Genomic DNA, 21,834 nt, shown 5'->3' on the forward strand with positions numbered 1-21,834 from the left:
ACTTTTAAGACATTCCACGTGTTTGGTCTAGGCACTCCTTGGTCGGGTTCCTTTGCTACCCCAAGGAACCACAGATCCTACTGGGGGGCTCGTACTGACTGTTCCTATCTGAATGTTGACACTTGCAACATGCTGCTTGAAGAAATTAATGAAGAGAGATCTCTTAGCCCAGGAAAAGCTCTCAAAATATCAAAAAAGAGAGTGATGGAGTTAGAGAGGGAGATTCCACACACCTATGAATTTCTCTTGCTGCATTTTTATTTCCCTACTTCCATGTCAGAGAAAGACTTAGAGGTGGGCAGGAATGCAGTTCCCAAAAGGAGGAGGAGGAGGAAGGAAGGAAGAAGATGAGAAAGAAGATGGAAAAGGGATCTTATCAGAGGGACTCCAGCCTTTCCAACCCAGGAAGGACTGTGGAGTCCGTTTGGCCTCAGTCCTTCGCATCACCGATGACATACGACATACCACCATTTCATCTGGCATTTAATACAAATCTTCTGGGGAAAAAAGAAGAATGAAGGAACTGAAGTCGCATTTAGGTTAAGCGGGTTTTCTAAGGTTACAAAGTCAAGGCCAGGACTAGAAGCCACCCACCTATCCAGGAGTCCCTGCGGGTGCTCCCCTGGCTTCCAGGGTGGCTGAGGAGGAGGGAGAAGGGAGAGGGGGCAAGGGAGGGAGGAGGAGAGTAAAACTGTGCAGTCGCCTCCCCTGTGGGAGAAGAATGAGCAGAACTGAGCAGAAGAATGACTGCGGAGGCTTCAGGACTCAGTGGGCACCACATGGTCTTCCCCATCTCCACTCAAGCTCCCCTGGGCAGGAGAGGGAGCTGCTACCCGCCGCCAAGCAACCTGCGCTAACTCGCCCCAACAGGCTGCATTCCCCGCAGTGACCATGTGGCCCTCGTGAGCTTGGTCCACATCCAAACTGCTTTCTGAAACATCTTGACATTCCTAAGATTTCAGCCACCCTGTATATAAAAACATGTCGACTCAGACTTTGACAAGGATTTTAAACAGAACTCTTAAGCGACTGTGGCCCCCCGCCGGGTCCTAGACAGCCAACAACCTGAGCAGGTTTTTTGAAAACGTTTCACATTCCCTTTTCTTCTAGAAAGCTCTCCAGGTCAAGCACTTTGGCATTGGAGTGTGGAGCTGGAGGTCACCCAGGTCTGATGTCAAATGCCAGCGGCTGCTGCGTTCCAGCGGGGAGGGTGCTCATCCCCCTGGGTGCAGTTTAGAGAGCTACAGCAACACATGAGGAGGAGGTCATTGTTACGGGGGACCACGGTGCCTGGGGGACACCTCGTGATCCATGCGTGCCGATCACATGTGGCTCTGAGTGACTCCTCTGGATCTGAATCCTAACGCCCTCACTTTCTAGATGTGTGATCTCCAGGCAAGTTACTAGATTTCTTTGTATCTTAGTTTTCTTATCTGCAACATGGGGATACTAACGGGGACTACCCTTAAAGACGCGAGGACAAATTGAGATAATGCATGTACAGTGCTGAACACGGGACCGGCAGCTGATAAACATTAGCTTTCGTTATTATTTCCTAATGTAGTGTGACTTCTTTACGTATGCCTCCGTGTCCTTGGGGGCACCAAGCAAGCTGGCTTAAAGTCCTTGATCAAAACGTCCGCCTAGGGCAGTATTGGCACCATATTTGCGATAAATGTCCTCACTCCAGCACAGCCTCGGCCGGGCCAAGCGAGGCGAGCATCGGGTTTTATGGGTCTGACGAAGATGTTTGAAATATTGTAGGAGACTGTCAAAGAATACTTATACCCACTTGGAAAGAGGGCCGTTCTTAATTTTCATCTTTCCTGCAAGTCAGAAAGATATATACTCTCCAAATAATGGCAGTTTCCTCATCCTGAAGTTATGGCAGCTTGGTGATACAATAAACAGCACCCTGTCAGAAGGACCACATAAAACATGGCCTGACATTTCTTTAAAAGTAAAAAGAAACACGACTGTGGCAGATGACCTTTCCTTTGAGGGCACAGCTGTTTTGTGTGGTTGGAGGGACCCGTGGTTTCATACTTAGGGGCTACGATATACGACTGGCTTTTCACAAAGTGTTTCCATGAGAAATTACAGTAGGTTCCAAAGGGGAGCGCCGGTTCCTCTGTGTGCACACGCACAGGGCGGGCAGAATCGGTGGCCTCTTGATGTTTTCCAAATGACACCATGGTGGATACTCAGGGTTGGAACATTCTCGGTTGTGTGAAGGGTGAGTGGTCTCAGGACTCCCGAGCGGTCTCCCACTTGCTGGGGGAGTTTAATTATGCACCTCCTGTCAGATTGGTGGGTGAGTGCCCTGGAGGACCCCTGTGCTTACGAGGGGCCCGCTCCCAATGCAGTGCTTCTGTGCATCAGGGCTGGAAGTTTCTGGGGAAAATGTGAAAGAGTCACTTTGTTCGAGACGGTGGGTGGTTTTCACTTTATCTAAAGCTGTTTACTTCCCTTCTCAGTGCAATTTGTGCAATACGTTAAAGTGTTTGTGAAAATGTATTCAGCCTAAAGAAGAGAATCTCTGATTATGTAGAGATATTTGCTTTTTTTGAATATTGGCTGCAAATATTCAAATGTTGACCATCTGAATATTTTTGATATTCGCTGAGTATTTGTTGGCTCTCCAAATCATCTTTAACAGGTACTTGTGTACTTCATAATGAAATTAAAAAGGACTGTGACATCTCTGTTTAATTTTTTGATCGAGTTCCCCTGGACATCAAGGGTAACGGAAAACATTCCCATTAAGGCCCTGTACCCCTCCCTGCAACCGCTGTCCTCTAAATTAGAATAATAAGCCCTTTGAGAGGGGGGTTTGGCAGCTTCTCCACAGGATGGGGTGGAGTGTGCGCCAATTACTGAGGGGCGGCCGTAGTGCCCGTGTAGAAGCGTGCTCTTTTTGCTCAGGTCCAAGCCCGGCTGCTGACCCTCCAACAACTGGGCATGGAGTGCACGTCCCAGCATGGTGGGGTTTGCCCTAATTTATTTATGGTCTCTCACCTTGTCCCCTGGGCGACCAAAGCTGGGCATATGCAGAATGGCTGGCTTGGTTTAGAAGTACGAGCTGTGGCCTGAAACAGTTGACTTATTGGTAATTAGACCACACTGGTATTGAACCCCTGACCTCAGCCTCATTAGAGCTGCATTCGGGCCAACTGAGTTGACCAGAAACAGATTCAGAACAGTGAGTGATAGAGAGGTCTTGGCGTAGGGTCAAAGGCCTATTTACACTTCGCCATGGTGTAAGTGGATTCTTACTCTCCCATGTTAAAGGAGCAGCAGCAGATGACGTGGCCTGATGGTTAGGGCACTCCCCCTGCTGCCCATACTCGCTCACACGGACTGTGCTGGGCAGCTCCCACCGTCCTTGCCCAGGATCTCCCTGTAGCACAAGGGTTAATCAAAGGAGAGGCAAGGTTCTCCCAGGAATTCCCCTCCCCCCAGTGGCTAATGGCTAATAGTAACAAAAACACCAGGATTAAAGTCCATTACTTGAGAAAGAGTTCCTTTGAAATGATACTCTTTGATTTAAAAATATCCAAATCTGCAGCGAAGCCCATGGTCAATCATTACTTTGACCCTTTGCTTTTAAGGAGATCTAAAAACCGGTGACAGGTTCTCATTCTACGTAGAAAGGAGATGGCTTTCCCAGGGGACAGGGGGATACACGGAGAGGCAGGAGGCAGAATGGAGGGTTCTGTGTGCCCATCCAGGAGGCTGACTTAAAATAGGGCCCAATTCCCTGGAGGGTGACACTAGCCCTGCAAGTCACTGGAAAGAGAAGACGTTCAACAAAGGGAGATTTCTGCTTCAGACCATGCCCAAAGCCCAGATTGGAATGGGAAACTAAAAGTACATTTCTAAAGGATGATTTATTTTTAACAATCTAGGAAAACCTCTGTAGGTGTGCATGAAAGTACAAAAACCATAAAGAAAAAGACGGAGTGATTTGAATCCCTAAAAATTGATCATGAAAATTTAAGTATATATCAAATACTAAATGACATTAAAAGGCAAACTGGGGGGCAGTATTTTTGGTGCCAGTGGAAGAGTTAACCCCAAGATGTTAATAAATACATAGGGAAGAGTTCATCAGAGGCATTTAGGGTTCCACAAGAAAATGATGAACTTAATAGAAAAATATCAAGTTACATAAGAAGAAACTAAATGGCCTATAAATACATGAAATATTATTTAAGGTCCCTGTTAAATGTTAAATATTGCACATTTTAAACAACTGAAAGTTAATCTTTCTTCCAAAAAATTGGCAAAGATGAAAATAAAATACTGGCAGCGTTACAGGGAAATTAGCATTTTTATTCTGCTTGTGGTTGTGTGAGTTGCCGTGACTTTTTAAGAGGGTTATTTGACAATGCAGAAGAAAAGTCTTATAAATTTTACCCAGAAACTCTACTTTGTAGGCATTAATCTGAAAAAAACTAATCATGGATATGTGCAAGGATTTTGCTGTTAGAATGTTTACCAAAGCATTTTTATAATTAAATCCCTTACAACAGAGAATGGGTTACCATGTCAGGCTGTATGGTATTTGATGGAACTTCATGCAACCATAACACATACGAGACATACTTCATAGTTTGGAAAAGCTTTCCCTATTATAAAGAAAAAAGGAGCTTTTAAATTATGATGTTATAAATTACATATGTGTAGAATAAGCTGGTAGGAAAAATATATATCGTAGATATTAAAATTTTGAAAAGGTCTTCTCTAGGTGAAGGAATTATAGGCATTTTAAAAACATCTTCGGCTCAGAGTTTTTTTTGTTTGTTTGTTTTTAACAATGAATATATTACTTGGAAAACAAAAGCTAAAGCAATGTTTTTTTGTTTCCAATATCATAGCTGTGAGAGTTTAATCATAGAGATTATACGAAATAAGGTATAAAACAGTTCCTAACAGAGCCCTAGAAAACCAAAGGGCCTTGGTACAAAAGATTTGAACTTGAACCTAAGACTGACTCTGGAGTTCAAGGACTTGTGGCACTCTCTAGCAAAGGGTGACTTCCCTAGTTGGTGTACTCAGGGGCAAATGCCGGTGGTCAGGTGGTTCCTGTAGGTGGGTGTTTGGAGTTAGGGGGAGAGTTTTCCTGCCACTGAAGGACACCATGACAGTTCCCTTTTTGTGGCAATAAGGGGTAGAAGATTAGCGGATGAAGAAGGTGTAAGGAAGTGGGCACCATGCTGAGACTGTTAGGCTTTGTTTCTGCGCATTGCAAAATCCCCTCCTGAGATGCAAAGTTGGGGAATTTGTTAGGGGGTTGGATATTCTGGTGAAGCAGGTAGGGTGGACAAATCCCGCAAAACATGGCTTAATACTGTTAACATAACTTCCCTTTCAACCTCGGGTTAAATGTCTGGGGAAAATGTGTGACATACACAAATGTTACTTTCCATGATTGATTCAGCTGGCGACGGCTTGGTCCTAATGAAACAAAGGCCAAGGCAATTGGCTCTATCCACATGGGAGCTGTTCGTGTCTCATGGCTCCAAATCTGAGGTGACACCCTTCACCCCTGCACACGGTGGGGATTGGGTGAGAGTGTGGCTCCAATTTAGTGCTTTTCCAACACCCATGCCTTCCCCTCTAACACAATGCCACTGCTCTGAATACACTGCTGGCCAGACTAGTTACATGACAGTCCAATCAATGACATTGTCTCCAGAGCCACACTGCACTCCAAAAGCAAAGGCCACCTCCACAGGTTTCCAGTCATTTCAATTGATACAGGGTGTTGTATCAATAGATTTTCCCAAATACAGCTTGAAATAAACCAGGACCAGGTCACCCGGATTCCTGAGAGTTTGACAAGGATCTTCCACAAGATGAGCCTCAAGCCCTTTCTCCACCTCCTGAGTAGTTGGTGATTATGGCCATGTGCATTTTGAAAGGAATCTAGTTTGGAACCTGTCCTTGGATCCCTGGAATCCCCACCTGGGGGATCCATCGTTTCTGAGCCTTTCATTCTGAGCTCCATCCTATGAACCACTTAGAATTACTCCCATGCCCTTTCCTTCTCTGGGTGGTTGTGAGTCGTAGATGTTCACCTCAAGCCAGCCTTGTTCATGGGCTTGCATGCCTGGGAGAGGTATCAAGGTTGCTGATAGAATCTAGTGAAGCCTCAGAAATTCCTTAGAAGTTCCCTGGGACACAGCCCCCCAGTTGTCCCCACTCTCTTTCCTTCCTCTGTCTTCATCTTGGCTTTATTCTTTAGAAAGACTCCCCTGCCGGGTACCAGCATCCCCAAATGCACTTGGCAAACACCACAGGATGCACCTTCTCCAGAATCTTTATAGTAATGCAAGAAAAGGACTCTCCTCTGTCTAACTCTTGGAACAAATACTGTTCACTGAGGGATTAAAGTATTAAGATTGACCTGCCCAGGGGTGTCCACGTGTCCACCCTGGTAGCTTGGGTGTGCATGCTGGGGAAGGGGGAGCAGGGAAATTGTATAAACAAACAAACAAACAAAAGTGTAGAGACAAAGAATAATAGTTACTGTAGCTCTCCTTGACCCTCCAGTTCTGAGCAAAGGAACCCCAGACTCTTCCAAAGGAGTTTAGAGGAGAAAAGAAGTCTCTTCCCAACAAATTAAATTTGGAATTTAACTTTTACATTGTCACAAGAAGTATCATCTAGGAACCTCTTCAATATGAGGAAACTGACAGAGTGGATTGTTCAAGATGCCCACTTGGCGGGTAATTGACCAAAAGCCAAGCCTCCTAATCCCACATGGATGATTTTCTCTTGTTGGCCTGGCTTTTACAGATTTGCTATCAAAGTCATTACTGACATTAATGGTTGGACTTGCAAGTAGTGGATGAGATGTTTTAAGGATGGTCTTCAAACCCCATTGCTGCGCTAACCTTCTTCCCCTGCTCGGCCTGCAGGTACATCTGCCTTTAGGGACGACAGTGAGGCTGGTCAGCTACGGACCTGGGACTCACAGTGCAAATCCTCCTTGTTTTGACCATGTAGGCTTCTTGGGGCCTGTGCCCCGGCATCTGGTCAGAGGAAAGGAAGGGAGAGATACAAGCTCTAGCCCAGTCTGGGGCTCTGCTTCCACTTCAGATGCAGAGAGCAACAAGGGAATATCGCTTCCATCCTAACAATGAGCAAAACTGGGCAATCTACAGAAACATAACTTTTTTAGGGGCATCCATTGAGGATCAGAGGTCATGAGGCTACTGAGCTGAATTCTGGGGTGGGAGGGGTAGAGAACCCTTCCAGGGACATATAGGATGCACAAACTGTTAGGCTTTTGCAGAGCATGGGAAAAACAGGTGGAAACCATAAGCAACTACAATCTTAGCAAATTCTCACAGACCAAGTGCAGGCTAAGGTTCCTTGTTAGTTATCTGACTCTTTACATTGTGCTGGGACTGAGCAGGGTAGGGGCTTTTTAAAAGTGGTCAGACTGGTTTTGATCCTGTTCCTTCTAGAGTACTAGGAGGTAGGTGCCTTGGTTATCTAGTGCTGTGTAACAAAGCACCCCAAAACTCAGCAGCCTAAAACAAATATGTGCTGTTCTATAGTTTCTGTGAGTTGGGCCTCCTCACACGGCTTAGCAGGGGCCTCTGGCTCAAGCCTCACATGTAGCAATCAAGGCACAGTCTGTGGCTGAAGCCCCCTCCATGCTCACCACACACAGGGCTGCCAGCCACAGGGAGCAACAAGAGTCAGAATACAGAGTCAGAATCAATCAGGTCTGAAATTACCCACTCTACTGCCCCATGGTCTTCTTCTCCTGGTAGCTTATGGAGATGCTATGCACTTATTATAGATAGTGTCTTTTTAGGTGTACAACTTGATGATTTTTAGTGTTTTTATAGGGCCCTCTCCAGAGGGCAGCTTGCAGTGTGGCAGCTGGCATCGAGCAACTCAGAAAGCCCCCGCTGTTACCTAGTCTCAGGGTGGCATCCCATACGTGGCTATGTTCTGGCCATTAGAAGTGGGTCTCTAGGTGCCTAGTGGGTCTCTAGGTGCCACCTGAACACCCAAGGGAAGGGTTACACAGGGCACACACTTGGGGGCAGGGTCTCTGGGGCCTTAGGGACTGCCTACCACTGTGGGGAAGGCTCCCTGGGGACCCAGCCCTATCACCCCTCAGGGCCGTGGGGGAACAGGGGGTGAGGAGTGCTTCTGTGCCATGCTTCTCAAGGATTGGAGCCTTGACAGAGCAGCCTGAGCTGGCTACCATCAAGGATGTGAGACGCAGTGTTAGCACAGGAGGACCGCGTGGTAAGAGTGACCAAAGGGAAGGAAACAAACGTCTGTTGCACATGGTGTGCTGCGTCATTGAATTCCCAAAACACACCTGCATTAAAAGTATCAGCCCCAACTTACAGGTGAAAAAAATCAAGGCCCAGAATGGTTGAGTATCCTTCTTAAGATTATATAGGTATCGTGATGGTCGCACAGCTCTATAAAAACACTAAAAACCATCAAGTTGTACACCTATAAAGATGCTATCTATAAGGGCATAGCATCTCCATAAGCTACCAGGAGAAGACTGTGGGGCAGTAGAGTGGGTAATTTCAGACCTGAATGATTCTGACTCTGCATTAGTCTGCTCAGACTGCCGCGAGAAAACTCACTGATGAGACGTCTGAGGTCAAGGTGTCAGCAGGGCTGGTTTCTTTGAGGCCTCTACCCTTGGCTGACAGATGGAGGCCTTCTCCACCCTGGCCCCACACGGTCTTCCCTCCGTGTGTGTCTGGGTCCTAATCTCTTCTTATAAGGACTTCTGTCCTACCGGATCCGGGCCCACCCTACTGGTTTCATTTGAACTTTGCCACCTCTTAAAGACTTTCTCTTCCAGTGTGGTCACAGTCTGAGGTACTAGGGGTTAGAACTTTCAGTCCACAGCAGACTTCAAAGCCGAGGCTCTTTTATGTACTCTTTTAGACAATTAGAAGTCTGTTGTGCTTTCCATGAGACCTACTGATAAACATCAATATATAAAAAAAGGACTCTTAGCCTGGCTGTATTAGTAGAGTATGTGCTTTTATTCTGGTAGAACCATGTTGGGAAAAGTTCTTATTCTTACAGAAAAGTATTTGCAAATGGTAACAGTTTAAAATAAATAGCTTGTCTTGCACTCTCTGGATACTCTTCAAATACATTGATGCAGAGTCCAAGAGAGAAATAGTTGGATTAAAAAAAAAAAACAACTTAGGTTGAATTACTACCAATATTTAACATCTGTTAGCATTCTTTATCACTAAGAGATAAGCGGAGTAAAGAGCATCCAAAAGTGTACAATAAATGGCAGTGCAATTTGTATTGTGATGTTATCATGAGTCTCCTCATCTCTCTTCTGGGCGCCACACAACTGACACGTGCAGGGAGAGAGGATGTCTCCTTGGCCTGTGGGTGGCTACCTCTTCTTCCCTGGCCTTTCGTCGGTGTCACATCGAACCATCAGCCCACGCTGAAATACTGTCCACCTACAATGTTACAGGAGGAGTCTTGCAATGGCCCAGGTTTGCCAAAACAAATGCAAAAACAAATCATCAAAAAAACAGAGGTCAACTTTTTGGTGTCCTAGTGAACAAAATTTTGACATGTAAGACTTTTGATAGTGTATCTAACTTTTTCTTAAAGGCCAAATTAATTTTTAAAGATACCTAAATGCTTGCGGAGCCCCCCTACAACCTCAACTCCAGGTGGTACAGTCTGAAACTACCTGCAGTGTGTCTGGGGTGCCCCAAGCCCTCCGTGGCCTGGACTACTGGCCAGAGCAGCCGACTGGTGGTTAGCCAGGCAGGCCCAGGTCCCTTGGCTTTACCAGCTGCAGGAACCAGAACATGGGAGACCCTCTGAAGGAGTGGCCAGGGTGTGCTTGGCGGGAAAGTGCAGGACAATTAGAACTGAACAGCTACCTGGGCTAACTAACCCACAGACTGAGAGGGCGATAGAGAACCTCTCTTATCTGCCCTTCAGATCAAGCACAAGCCTCAGCATTCCCAGGAAGAATGAGTGTCACTTAAAACTGCTGTTTTGTCTGCTTCCTCCCTCAATTAGAGAAGCTTTGTGGCACTGAGACCAAATGAGTCAATAAAGAGGGCTTATTTACCATTTGGCACTCACACGGAGCCGGCTCTGCCCACTCTCTCCCTGGTTCTCATTTATTCCCTCTCCATAGCCTTCTTCCCCATCTTTTAAACCAATTAAGGGGACTGTAGATTTGGCCCTAGCGCCACAAAAGCTGTTCTTTTGGAGTATTGAGTTTTTCAGTCAACAAGGAGAGGCCCGCCAAGATCCCTTTATCTCAAAGACAAACAAAGGCAGCTAATGAGGGAGGTGGGAGGGCCCGGGGAAGGAGAGGGGACATTCTGGAAGCTTTAGCAATTCTTTGGAGGAGATAACTTGATTTTATGCAGACTGGATTTTATGCCCTGGATCTTTTCAGCCAAGAAGCTCACTACCATGCAGCCATAGGTCCACTGGATGGCGACAGAGAGCCACCGATTTCCAGGTCCTTGCCCTCCTTGTTGCTGAAGTTGAAAATCCCCTGCTCATTCAGAGAAACAATACCAAGAGTTCTACCCAAGAGGTGTCTATCCCCCCTTCCCACCCTTTTACCCTTATCTCGTGTCTTCGCATCCAACTGTGGCCACATTTGTAGCTTTCAATGATGAGGAACATAAATAAGTTTGCATACATACAGCTGGTATCTATGGGTTCCCCATCCTCAGGGTCAACCGAGGATGGAAAATATTTGAAAAATAACTGTATTTGTACTGAACACGTATAGATATTCTTCCTTGTCATTATTCCCTAAATAATATGGTTATAGTATTTATATAGCACTAACAGTGTATTAAGAACTATAAATACGCTAGATAGAATTTAACATATTTGGGAAGTTGTACTCAGGTTATATACAAATACTATGGCATTTTATGTAAAGAACATGAGCATCCGCACACAGATTTGGGTGTCAAGGGATCCTGAAACCAGTCTCCCTTGGATAGCAAGGGCCACTTCTGTCTCTCTCGTTTTAATCTCCCGAGGAAACTGGCTCACAACATTTTGCCTTCTTTATTTTAGGCAAGGAATGTGTTGCTCTTTGAAAAAGATCTTTTTAAATTGAGAAGAACTAAGTAGCCACCCTTGCTGGGTATGAAATCATTTGTCCAAAGGCCTCTGTCAGACTCGGGGCTGAGTGTCCTGCCCCGGGGATGACATCATCTCCTGACCCGGTGTGACCTGCGGCGGCAACAGGAGGTCTTGTGGGTGGTAGGAGAGAGGAGCAAAGAAGCTCAGTGGCTTTCTGCACACGGGAGGGAAACCTGGGTCACACAGGGAACACCAGGGCCCACGGGAGTGGATGTTCTCCTGGGACTTAACCGATGGTGTTGTTCTAAAGACAAATTCCTGAGGAGTATTTGGGGCAAGATACAGAACAGGGATGTCTTTCAGCCACATTGCAAATTTAAAAGAGCCAGACGTCTTTTTGACTTTGCATTCAGCCTGGGCCAGCTTGCCTGACGTTGGAAAGGCAAAAGGGGGAAAGGGAATTAAAGAAGGAAGAGAGGAGAGGAGAGGGAGAGAGGAGCTGAGGGATGATGGGTCGTCTTCATGATGTGAGTTGCCCTCCAATGCTTGAAAGACAACCCTAGTTGGAACCACTGCCCCATGTCCCCGGCCATCTACCCAGGTTGTGTGTAGGACACAGCGAGAGCCAGATTCTGACCACGGGAAGTCAAGAGGGCCACGGGCTGCTGGGTGAGGTCCCCTGGCTGGCTGGGTGGGGTCCCCTGGCTGTTGGATGTGCAGCCTGAGAAGCCCCTGCCTGGGGCTTGGCGTGGGAATGCAGGACACCCACACCAGGGTCTGCTCCGCAGAGAACTTGAGCAGGATTTCACCAGGTTCCCTGGGATCCTGACACCATGCCATCCTGTGTCACCTGCTGATCCACTGCCACCTGGAGCTGTGTGAGAGGGAGGGGCGTGGGGCCAGCTGCAAAGGGCAGCATGGCCTGAGGAGGCAACCTGGGGAGCCAGAGCGGAGCAGAGTGGCCAGCCCGGGCTTGAGCTGTGAAGGCGGCGGCATGGACATTCAAGTGGCAGTGTCCCCATCAGCTGGACAGGGCCAGAAGTCAAAGTCAAGGAAGGGGACGTCGTTGGAGTAGAATTGGATGTAACCTCACTGAATCAAATAACGTCACTTGGTGTTTACCTAGCCTTCCGTAAGTGGGGAAAAAGGCACACTCATACACTGCTGGTGGGACTGCAATTGGTGCAGCCCAATATGGAAAGCAGTATGGAGAGTCCTTGGAAAACTGGGAATGGAACCACCATCTGACCCAGCTGTCCCTCTCCTCAGTCTATACCAAAGGACTTAAAAACAGCATACTACAGGGACACAGCCACATCAATGTGGCACAATTCACAATAGCTAAACTGTGGAGCCAACCTAGATGAACTTCAGTAGATGAATGGATAAAAAAATGTGGCATATATACACAATGGAATATTACTCAGCAATAAAAGAGAATAAAATCATGGCATTTGCAGTAAATGGATGGCGCTGGAGAATATAAGTGAATATAAGTGAAATCAAATATAAGTGAAATCAGCTAATCCCAAAAGAAAACAAATGGCGAATGTTTTCTCTGATATAAGGAGGTTGATTCATAGTGGGGTAGGGAGGGGGACCATGGGAGGGACAGACAAACTCTAGATAGGGCAGAGGGGTGGGAGGGGAAGGGAGGGGACACAGGGTTAGAAGTGATGATGGAATGTGATGGACATTATTATCCAAAGTACATGTATGAAGACACGAATTGGGGACACTGCCACTTTGTATACAACCAGATATATGAAAAATTGTTCTCTATAGGTGTAATAAAAATTGTAATGCATTCTGCTGTCATATATAAAAAATTTTTTTTTAAAAAAAGAAGAGAGGAGGGAGGGAAGGGAGGGGCACAGGGGTGGAAATGATGGTGGAATGAGATGGACATCATTACCCTGAGTACATGTATGAAGACACGAATGGTGTGAAAATACTTTGTGTACAATCAGTGACTTGAAAAATTGTGCTCTATATGTGTAAGGAAATGAATTGAATTCTGCCATCATGTATAACAAATTAGAATAAATAATTTAATAATAATAAAAATAAATAATTTAATAATATTAAGAAAGAAGCAAAAGAGGGACATTCTTAGCTTAGAGCAGGCTGAAGAGACAGGAGTGGACACATCTCTGGAGAGATGACAGAATTCGCTTCTGCTTTTGGATGAAATAGGAAATTGTGTGTTTAAAAGCCACATACCAATTTATTTGGCTGAAGCAGTTCAGATTTGCTGACTGGGTTGTGGCCGAGTCACTGATTTGAACTGTGTTTCCCAGGCTATTTGAGGTTTCTGACTTGACCATCCAATGGTTTTTGTTTGCTTCAACACTCAGCAAAAATAATACTCTATATTTGTAGAAGACTTAACAAGTTTTAGAGCATGAGTACAGCTGTTTGATTTACACAGCAATTATGCTGAAGGGAGGGCACTATTAGCATTCTTGCTTCACCAAGTGCAGATGTTTTGGCCCAGAAAGAGCAGGGTGACACTTCAAAGTCACCTGTAAGGTGTTCAGAGTGGGCAGAAGTCAGGTTTCTCGTCCCCAATCTAACGTTCATTTTACTTTTGAGCTTGATGGTTGTTTTTAATTAATTTATTTTACAGGATATCTTCTTCATGCTTATAAGCTGATTTATTAAGTGTTTCTTACTTTGATTTTATTTTTTTAGCTTCATAGTGATTCTTGACTCCCCTTATCAGGTGACCCAAGGGTGACATGAGAAGAAGTGTCATAGTGTCCCCTTACCGTCCTTGGCTGCATGAGTGGCAGGGTACAGTCAGGGAATGGGGAGACCTTAGGGCAGGAGGGGAGATGGAGCACTGTGGCCCAATCTGCCTTCCCAGAGCTGCAGAGAGCCCCTTGACACTCACCGTCCTGGCCAGTACTCACCCCCTTCCTTCTATGACAATCGTTTCATGTGTGTGAGAGGCAGTTTATTTATCTTAAAGTGACTCGATCATAAACTGAAATAATCCTTCTTGAGCAGTGGAGTGTGATTTCTCAAAGCCAGAACGTTCTGCCTGGTGCTTCGGAGGAGTCAGTTTTGAAGACAAGCACATACCCAGCGTTTCTACCCTGAAGGATTCGATGGGTACCTTTTGATAATTCTTAGCCTAATGAGTCTGGGAAGTCTCCTAAGCCATGGAATGGCATCGGCAGGGGTGGAGGGGTTCTTAAACTCTCCTCCAAGTTAGCCACTTTTTGGTTGCTTTCCTTGTTCTAAATCACCCAGATACCCAGCGGGACTGAGAACCGGCCCCCACGGAACCTCCAGCAGCAAGACTTCATTAGGCTTTCCCTCGTTTAATCTTCTCATGCAAAATATTCTCACACTGGGTCCCTTGGCAAACGCCCTGAACAAGTTTCATTTCAATAATATTGCTTTGTATTTATATGACCTCTATATCTAAGGAGCTTAAAAACACTTATGGCCCATGCTTCATTACTCAGTTTAACCAAAAGGAAAGGCAGCCCACTTCATATTAACAAATTCAAGCTCTCCCTTTGGGGACATTTAATAATAACAGCACTCTGACAGTAGGGCACCGTTCTCTTCCTAGGAGCTCAGAGCCATTTAGACAATGAGACGAAGAACAGATAAAACAAGCGCTCCACCTAAGGTAGCACCGTACAATGGGAGCAGTGTGGACATCAGAGGCAGAACTTGAGAATTCCGTGCACACTGACTGCAAGTCTGAAGAAGGGGAGTTAACGGGAGGAAAGGAAAGTGACTTCCTTTATTGTTCCTTGTCACAAATCTGAGGTCTGTCTGTCTCCTTCCCTCCTCCTTCCCCCCCACCCCGCCCCCCTCTCTCTCTTCCTTTCCGTGGAAAGGCAGAGTCTCCCACCCCTGCCTCTGCTTCCAGAGGTGAGGAGTATTCTTTATCTTTACTTTCTGGCTGGCTCTCCAAGATGTTGACAGACATAGAGCAGGATGCCGTCTCTGGTCAAGTCCCAATTAACCCAGGGCTCAGGGTTGATGATGTGGGGGATGCTGCTGTGTAGTGGGCCCTTCCCATCTCAATGCTCACTAGGTCTGCAGAGCCTGGTGGGCCCTCTCTTGAGGGAGTCTGGCTCTTTGAGAACCATCTCTTAGTTCTCAGGCCTGCAGATGTATAAAGGTTCACCCACCCATGTTCTAGTGTCCAGATGTTAGCCAGACTCTAGAGGACCCCTGCTGTGCGTTGACATTCGCCTGTCCCTCAGCTCCACTTCTCTTGTCCCTTAAACCTGTTCTTCCAGAATCCTGGCCTGGTGACTCCTCAGTCACAAGGGTGCACACTGCTCCTTGGAGTGCCACAGTCCCTGCACACTGCCAGTCCCCGTTTTCTGTCCTTGGAATCTCTCTTGACATTCCTCCTGGGAAAACTCAGGGTGCAGTTTGGGAGAGGCAGAACTTTCGACTGCCCTTTCTTTTAAAACTGCCTTCCAAGACCTGATCTCACACCCCTGCACCCTGTAGCTGCACATCTCCTATATTTGTTAAGGTTGGGGGACATAGTGAGTTCTCAGTGTCTAACATTCTAATGCTCCCAAGAGAAACTTGTTTTCCTAGTTCCCTTAAAAACGTGAACTGGTGCCTCAAACAGAGACCAGCACAGACCTCCTCAGGGCGGCACAGAGTAACTGGCTACTCTGAGAATCTCGTTTTTCTTGCTCCACAGAGTCTGATTGAAGCTGAAGGGAAATAGAAGCTGAAGGATCTGCCATCTAGAGACTCCAGGCTTCTCTGAGCAAATATTCCATAGTAGGGGACCTCTGGCTTCTTGGCATAGATACGGCAACTTGAACTTGGCCCCCATCAGGGTGCATATGCTGTTCCAAGTCAGGATTGCACACAGCAACTGACCATACTGTGCACGGGGCAAATATTTATGGGACAATAAATGTGAGCGAAGCATGTTCGTGTTCTGTGCCTAACTGGCGATGGAACACGCAGATGGACTGATTTCCTCCATCCCCGTGGGAGGAGCTGTGGTCCATGTCCTCTCGGATCTGCCTTAGAGTGCTGGCCCTTCAAGCCTAGGACAAGAGATGGGGCTGGGGCAAGGGGATGCCCTCAACTGATTTAGGACTCAGGCTTTGGGAAGAGCACAGGGCCCGGCGGTGCTGCTGTGTGTGACCCAGGTGGACCATGACTTCAGACTCCCCCTGTATAAGCGGAGTATCTTTGCTACTTGGGATAGGGATTATCCTGTGAATCAAGCTTTTCGTAGACCTCTGCAAGAACAAAGAAGAAAGTGAACATGATATGACCAATGCTTTCGGCAAATAGAAGCAGGGGAAATCGCTCCGGGACAATAAACTTCTCTGTTTGGGACGTCAATCTCACTGGGAATTTTCAGACAAATCATTCAGAAAATACACTCAATCACGCAACAGTATTAGATACCATGTGATCATTCCAACATGACCGCAACGCACTGAATAATTATTGCTTCTTTATTTTTAAATAGCCCATAGGCAGAACAATAATAAAAAAAAACAACTCAAGAAACAAATTCCAAAGGTTAGATTTTAGAAATCCTGCTGTTAGTAACTGTCACACAAGTGTCTTAGCAGAGGGGCAGATAACTGTAGTCAAAGAAATATTAGTATCCAAGGATAATTTGCGCACTTGTCAGTATAAATTTTTAAATGAAACAGAAAGCCGGGGCTGCGTTTCTTTCCGTTAAAGCAACCTCCTGTGCTTCCCCGGCCTGCTCGCTATTGTTATGTGGCGGGTAGATTTCACATTCCTTCTGCATTATTGTAACAGACAAGTCTAAGACACTGTCTAATGTTAATTCTACACACTGCTGCCAATTATAATCAGAGCTAGTCAAAATAAACAAATTAAACAAATAAACATGTCAAAACATCTCTGATTTAGGGAAAATAAGCCAAGTCTGAACTCTTGCAGTGTTTCGGCATAAATGATGGGCTGTGGGTTGTAAAACGCTCCATAACATTTTTTCACCTTTGCTAGGGGGAAGGTGGGTCAGTTTAGAATTACGGCCCAGCTCAACTTTGAGAAAGGGGTCTGCGACGGAGACCAAATCAAACCCAAATGTTGCTGGCTTCACCTCGGGCAGTAATGATCTGCTGCATGCTCTAAATGCCTTACAAAGAAAGAAGGAAAGAAAGAAAAAAACAGTTGATTCTTTGCTGACGTGATGCCAGAACCCCTAAATCACTGGAGAGGTTGATGGCAACGCAGGTGAGCATAGACCCCAGGCGGATGCACATTTCCATCTGAAACAAACTGTCACCGTGACATTTCCCAATCAGCACGTTGAAAATACCCGGCAATTAAGTTAGAAAGCTCTGTTGGCTTCAAGAGGGAGTATGAGACATGACTTTGCTACTCAAGTAGAAAATCTTGGCTAGAGGTAAGCGCAAATGATGAGGGGTCTGGGGTCAAAGGTATGTGCGTGAGTGTGTGTGTGTGTGTGTGTGGTATGTTAACCTATAAAAATATGGAGAGAGGTTAGGGGAGAAGGCTGTCATTCTGGCAGGTGGTTCTTGTAAAAAGGTGATCTCTTGAAGTTCAAGAAATTTTAAAATTATCTACACCCAGCCTTGGCAGCAAGCCACGGAGCAAGTGACGGGTACCTGCTCCTGGGCATTCTTCTTTCAACCAGTACCAACCCAGTGCCATCTCTCTGCCAGGCGCCAGGCAACCAAGAGGGGAGCCATGCTGTCAGGACCTCCTTGTTTCCCATTGGGAAGTTGCAAGGTGGGGTTGGGGACAGGCCTGTTGGTGATGGGCAGTGCAGGGAGAGTGGCCCCCAGGTGTCTTGCGGTTCCAATTGCACCTCTCACCGAGGGAGTGGAATTCGGGAAGGTGCTGCTCCATGCACAGAGAGGGGCTTTGCAAAGGACGGAGAGGGTGACATCCCTACCTCCAGAAGACAGAGGACTCGGTTCCTTCTCTGTCTCCCATGGCTGTTATTTTTAACGTGCGCTGTGCTTGGAAGGGACTGGGGTGGGGGTGGAACACACTGTGCTTTGAAAGGCTGTTTTCCGAGGACAGTATATAGAATCTCGGTTATTAACAACCTCTCACAAGACAGTTATTTTTGGAGTGGCCTCTTAGGAGGCAACCTCTTGGAAGTGAACTCATTTATTTTGCGTCTCACTGTCCTGCCATTTCCTGCAGAGAGAGGGGAAAAGCGAAACCACATGTTTTGAGGAGCGAATGGAGGAAATCCCTCCGAAGACAAATGACGACTCCTCTCCCCTGGCAATTAGTCAAACCTGGGCTGCAGGCCAGCCCAGGTGTTCCCGACTGTGTATAAATTTGCCAAAGAACAATGAAAATAGCAGCTGATTGTGCTGACAGATTCTTCTGGTAATTTCCTGTTGTTTGGCATCTTCAGGTTACTTTCCCACAATTATAGCTGCTGATGAAGACGGGGGCCCTTCGAAGTAATTTTCTGACTCTCCCCTTGCCCCTTTCTGTCATCCTACCAACAAGCAGCCTCTTAGCCCCAACTTAAAAGAAACGAAACAATCAAAATCTGAAGCTGAGTTAGAAAAACATTTCAGAGAAGTGGACCTTTTTTCTCTACACCCCCCCTTGCCCAGATGTTTGAATTTAATCCCCTTGCAAAATACATATTTTAATGAGTCTGAATTTAAAAGAGGAAGAAAAAAAATGATTTGCACCTGTGTCCTATAGAGTTTCTTGGCAACCGTGAGCTGGGTTTCGGGTTCCTTCTGATTTTCCAACTTACAAGTTGGAAGGCTTCCTTGTGTTGTCCACTAGTATCTAATCTCAGGGAAGCTGGGTCAGTTGGTGCTGCCACTGAGAGAGACTGGACTCCGATTGTGCCCTGGCCAGAGCTTGGGTTCACTTGGATGTGGTCCCTTGTGGACGGGAGTGCCTTTGCTCAGTTATGGCTCCCCATTCCTTCTTTGGTTTAAGAAAAACGGAGCTACTATTACGTGTGGGTGGACATCGTACTTGCACCCAGAGCATTTGGGGGTGAAGTGGAAATGAAGGGAATTGCACAATTTTCTCAAATCTCCGCATGATCCAATCTGTCAGGAAGCTGTGCATACTTTCCCGGTTACAGCAACTATGTAAAAGTTTTTTTTCTTTCTTTTTTTTTTTTTTTCTGGAGGGGCTGGGAAGCCGGAGTTGTTGCTGAGACGCTGCCAAGGGACGGGTTTCTTTCTCTCGGCTTCTCCCTTCCCTGGCCCCTCAACCCCCAGAGGAGAGAGCCAATGCTCTCTGCAATGTGGGTTTGCAAAAGAGCTGCTGAGGATATATTAGACGGCAGCATAATGTATTGAACTTTTCTAAACAGGGTTCTGCGTCCCCTATTAATCAGGACTTCTAGTCAGGAGAATTGCAAAAGAAATAAAAAATTCCAGGATAATCCACAGCCTTTGAGAGGAGGGCAAATCTCAGAACCTGTCACATCTAAAAAATGTTTTTGAGATTGGCCTTGACTAACTGGTCGGTCTCCTCAGTTCTGCATACATTTTTCATAGAAGACTGTATTTCTTTCTGTGTTTAGGTGAGAAATGTGGAAAAGAAAAAACTCATCGAACATACGTGAAGTCTGAAAGCAAATGGAAGATATTTTTCTAGATCCCTGGACCACTTAAGAATAACAACAAAACATCCAGGTGATGGTAGGATTGGAGAAAGTTTGAAATGACACACGACATAGAAATGTGCTGGTTATTTGTAAGCTGTCAATCACCCTCCCACCCTCATACACATACTCAATTAGCATATGCTTGGGGGTGTTGATAAAAGAACTAATTACAGTTCTAGAAAAATGCCTTTAATTTATGTCATTTGTTATGCACTTCATCAAGAAAGCCATTCATTCATTCGTTTTTAATTAATTAATTTATTCATTAATTTACTTACCATTTGTTGAACACCCTCCTTGTGCTGAACTGTTCAAAGAATTTTTTTTTTTAAATTTCTACTGTTGATCACAATCGAATCTGCTCTCTCCCTTTGCAAAGCCCTACCCACCTGAAGTCAAGTAGGACCTTCTCCCTGCAATCTTCCTTACTTTGTATTCTAGTTCTTATTAATCCTAATTTTCTCCAACTACCATAGCACACATTCATTCATTGAAACACAATGAAGGAACGCTTAAAACATGCGTTGTTCTGGGGAGAGAATGTTCAGCCAATGAGGACAGCGCCTCGCCTGTTGGATCTTACAGTGGGGCACAGCCAGTTAAATAGACTCTAATAGTACCTGTGCTAAATGCTGTGAGCAGCGGGAGACTAGGAGGCTGTGGGAACAGAGAGGGGAGGCTTGAAGCTGAGCCTGGAAGGAGGAGCAGTAGTCCCCGGATGGGCTGTGTGTGTAGCTGGCCCAGGCAGGGGGACTGCAGAACCGAGCGTGCGAGAGGGGAACCCTGGGAAAGGCCTGCTGTCCGTCCTGGGGGAGCTGGGAGGGGTGTCCCACCCCCAAGGGCTCTGAGGACAGTGCACACCTTCAGGCACACGTGGGAGACCCGGGAGGAAGGATACTGGCAAGAAACGAGACCCCCGAGGTGAGCAGAGGCCCAGTCCTGCATGGCCACTGACACTGTTGGTGGGCAGTGTGGACGTGGGCTGGAGGTGGAGCTGTGGCAATGTTTGAGGCAAGGAAGCGACGTAGTTGGGTTTGTGTTTGGAAAAAGAGGACTCTGCCCCCATGTGGACAGCAGATTGGCTGGGGCAGTGCAAGTGAAGGAGGTCGTGAATGGAAATCATCTCCTTTGGTCTCAGTGAGAGATGCTCCCCACCTCACCCTGCCCTGGGGATACCAAAAACCAGGATGCTCCAGCCCCTTACTTAACAGGTGTAGCGTTTGCAGGTAACCTACACACCTCCTCCGACCACTTTAAGGCATCTCTAGATTACTTAGCATCCCTGACACATGCAAATGCGTTGTAAGTAGTTATTGTGCTCTATTATTTAGGAAATCAGGAAAGAAAAATTTGTACCTGTTCAGTGTAGACGGGACCCTGCGGATGCAGAGGGATGCCTGTCTACTCTTCTGCTGGCCCATCACCCGAGGGCACTAGCCTTTTCTCTTTAGGTCACAAGCATCCTGAAACCAGGAGCCATTTTTACCTTCCTGTGCACAGCTGACACAGATCGATGCTCAGTAAACACTGGCAGTAGTTGGATTTTATTTTCAGTGTTTTAAAACCTGACAGCACTGCACTAGCCCTTTAGGGGGGCATGCCCGGAGGGAGACTTTTCTGGGTGAGTCCCATAAAAGCAATAGCTGCACCTCAGTCTACCAAGACAAAGACCCATGCTTTGCCTTTCTACCTTCTTACTTCTCAAGAGACAGAAGTTGTGATTTTATGTGCCACATGTAGTTCCCAACATGAAGTCAATGAACGCTTGCCAAGAGGCCAGGCAAATTCCAACTGAGGGAAAGTGGGACTTGTAGAGTTGGGCTGGAAGAGCGTCGGTGTTGTTTGCAAGGCCGCGGAGGTAGGGACTGGTGGTTAATTTCCCTGTACTTCCCCCGAAAAGTGGCTCCCCTCTACCACCCACCAGGCGCATTCCTCCATGTCCACCGGGGAATCTGACCCCGTTAGCACTTGATATTTATGACCAACATTTGCCAGTGATTATATTAACAGTCAAATGATTATAATTCTAAATGCAATTGTGTATGTGCTCTCGTCAGGGGGAGGTCTGGTTAGGGCAGCAGTATTCTTGAAGCAAATCTATTGTCTCTTAAACTGTA

The 21,834-nt window shown here is 46.3% G+C and overlaps 1 long non-coding RNA gene across 1 annotated transcript; it reads left to right on the plus strand.

The window, feature by feature from the left end:
- Window positions 1-1,205: 1,205 nt before the first annotated feature.
- Window positions 1,206-16,177, plus strand: LOC139705055 (uncharacterized). Its single transcript, XR_011706946.1, has 3 exons — window positions 1,206-1,395; window positions 14,687-14,889; window positions 15,791-16,177. It is a non-coding gene; the product is annotated as an uncharacterized lncRNA (long non-coding RNA).
- Window positions 16,178-21,834: the final 5,657 nt, after the last annotated feature.

The sequence above is a fragment of the Marmota flaviventris genome, chromosome 3, assembly GCF_047511675.1.
Source record: "Marmota flaviventris isolate mMarFla1 chromosome 3, mMarFla1.hap1, whole genome shotgun sequence".
NCBI classification, from domain to species: domain Eukaryota; kingdom Metazoa; phylum Chordata; class Mammalia; order Rodentia; family Sciuridae; genus Marmota; species Marmota flaviventris.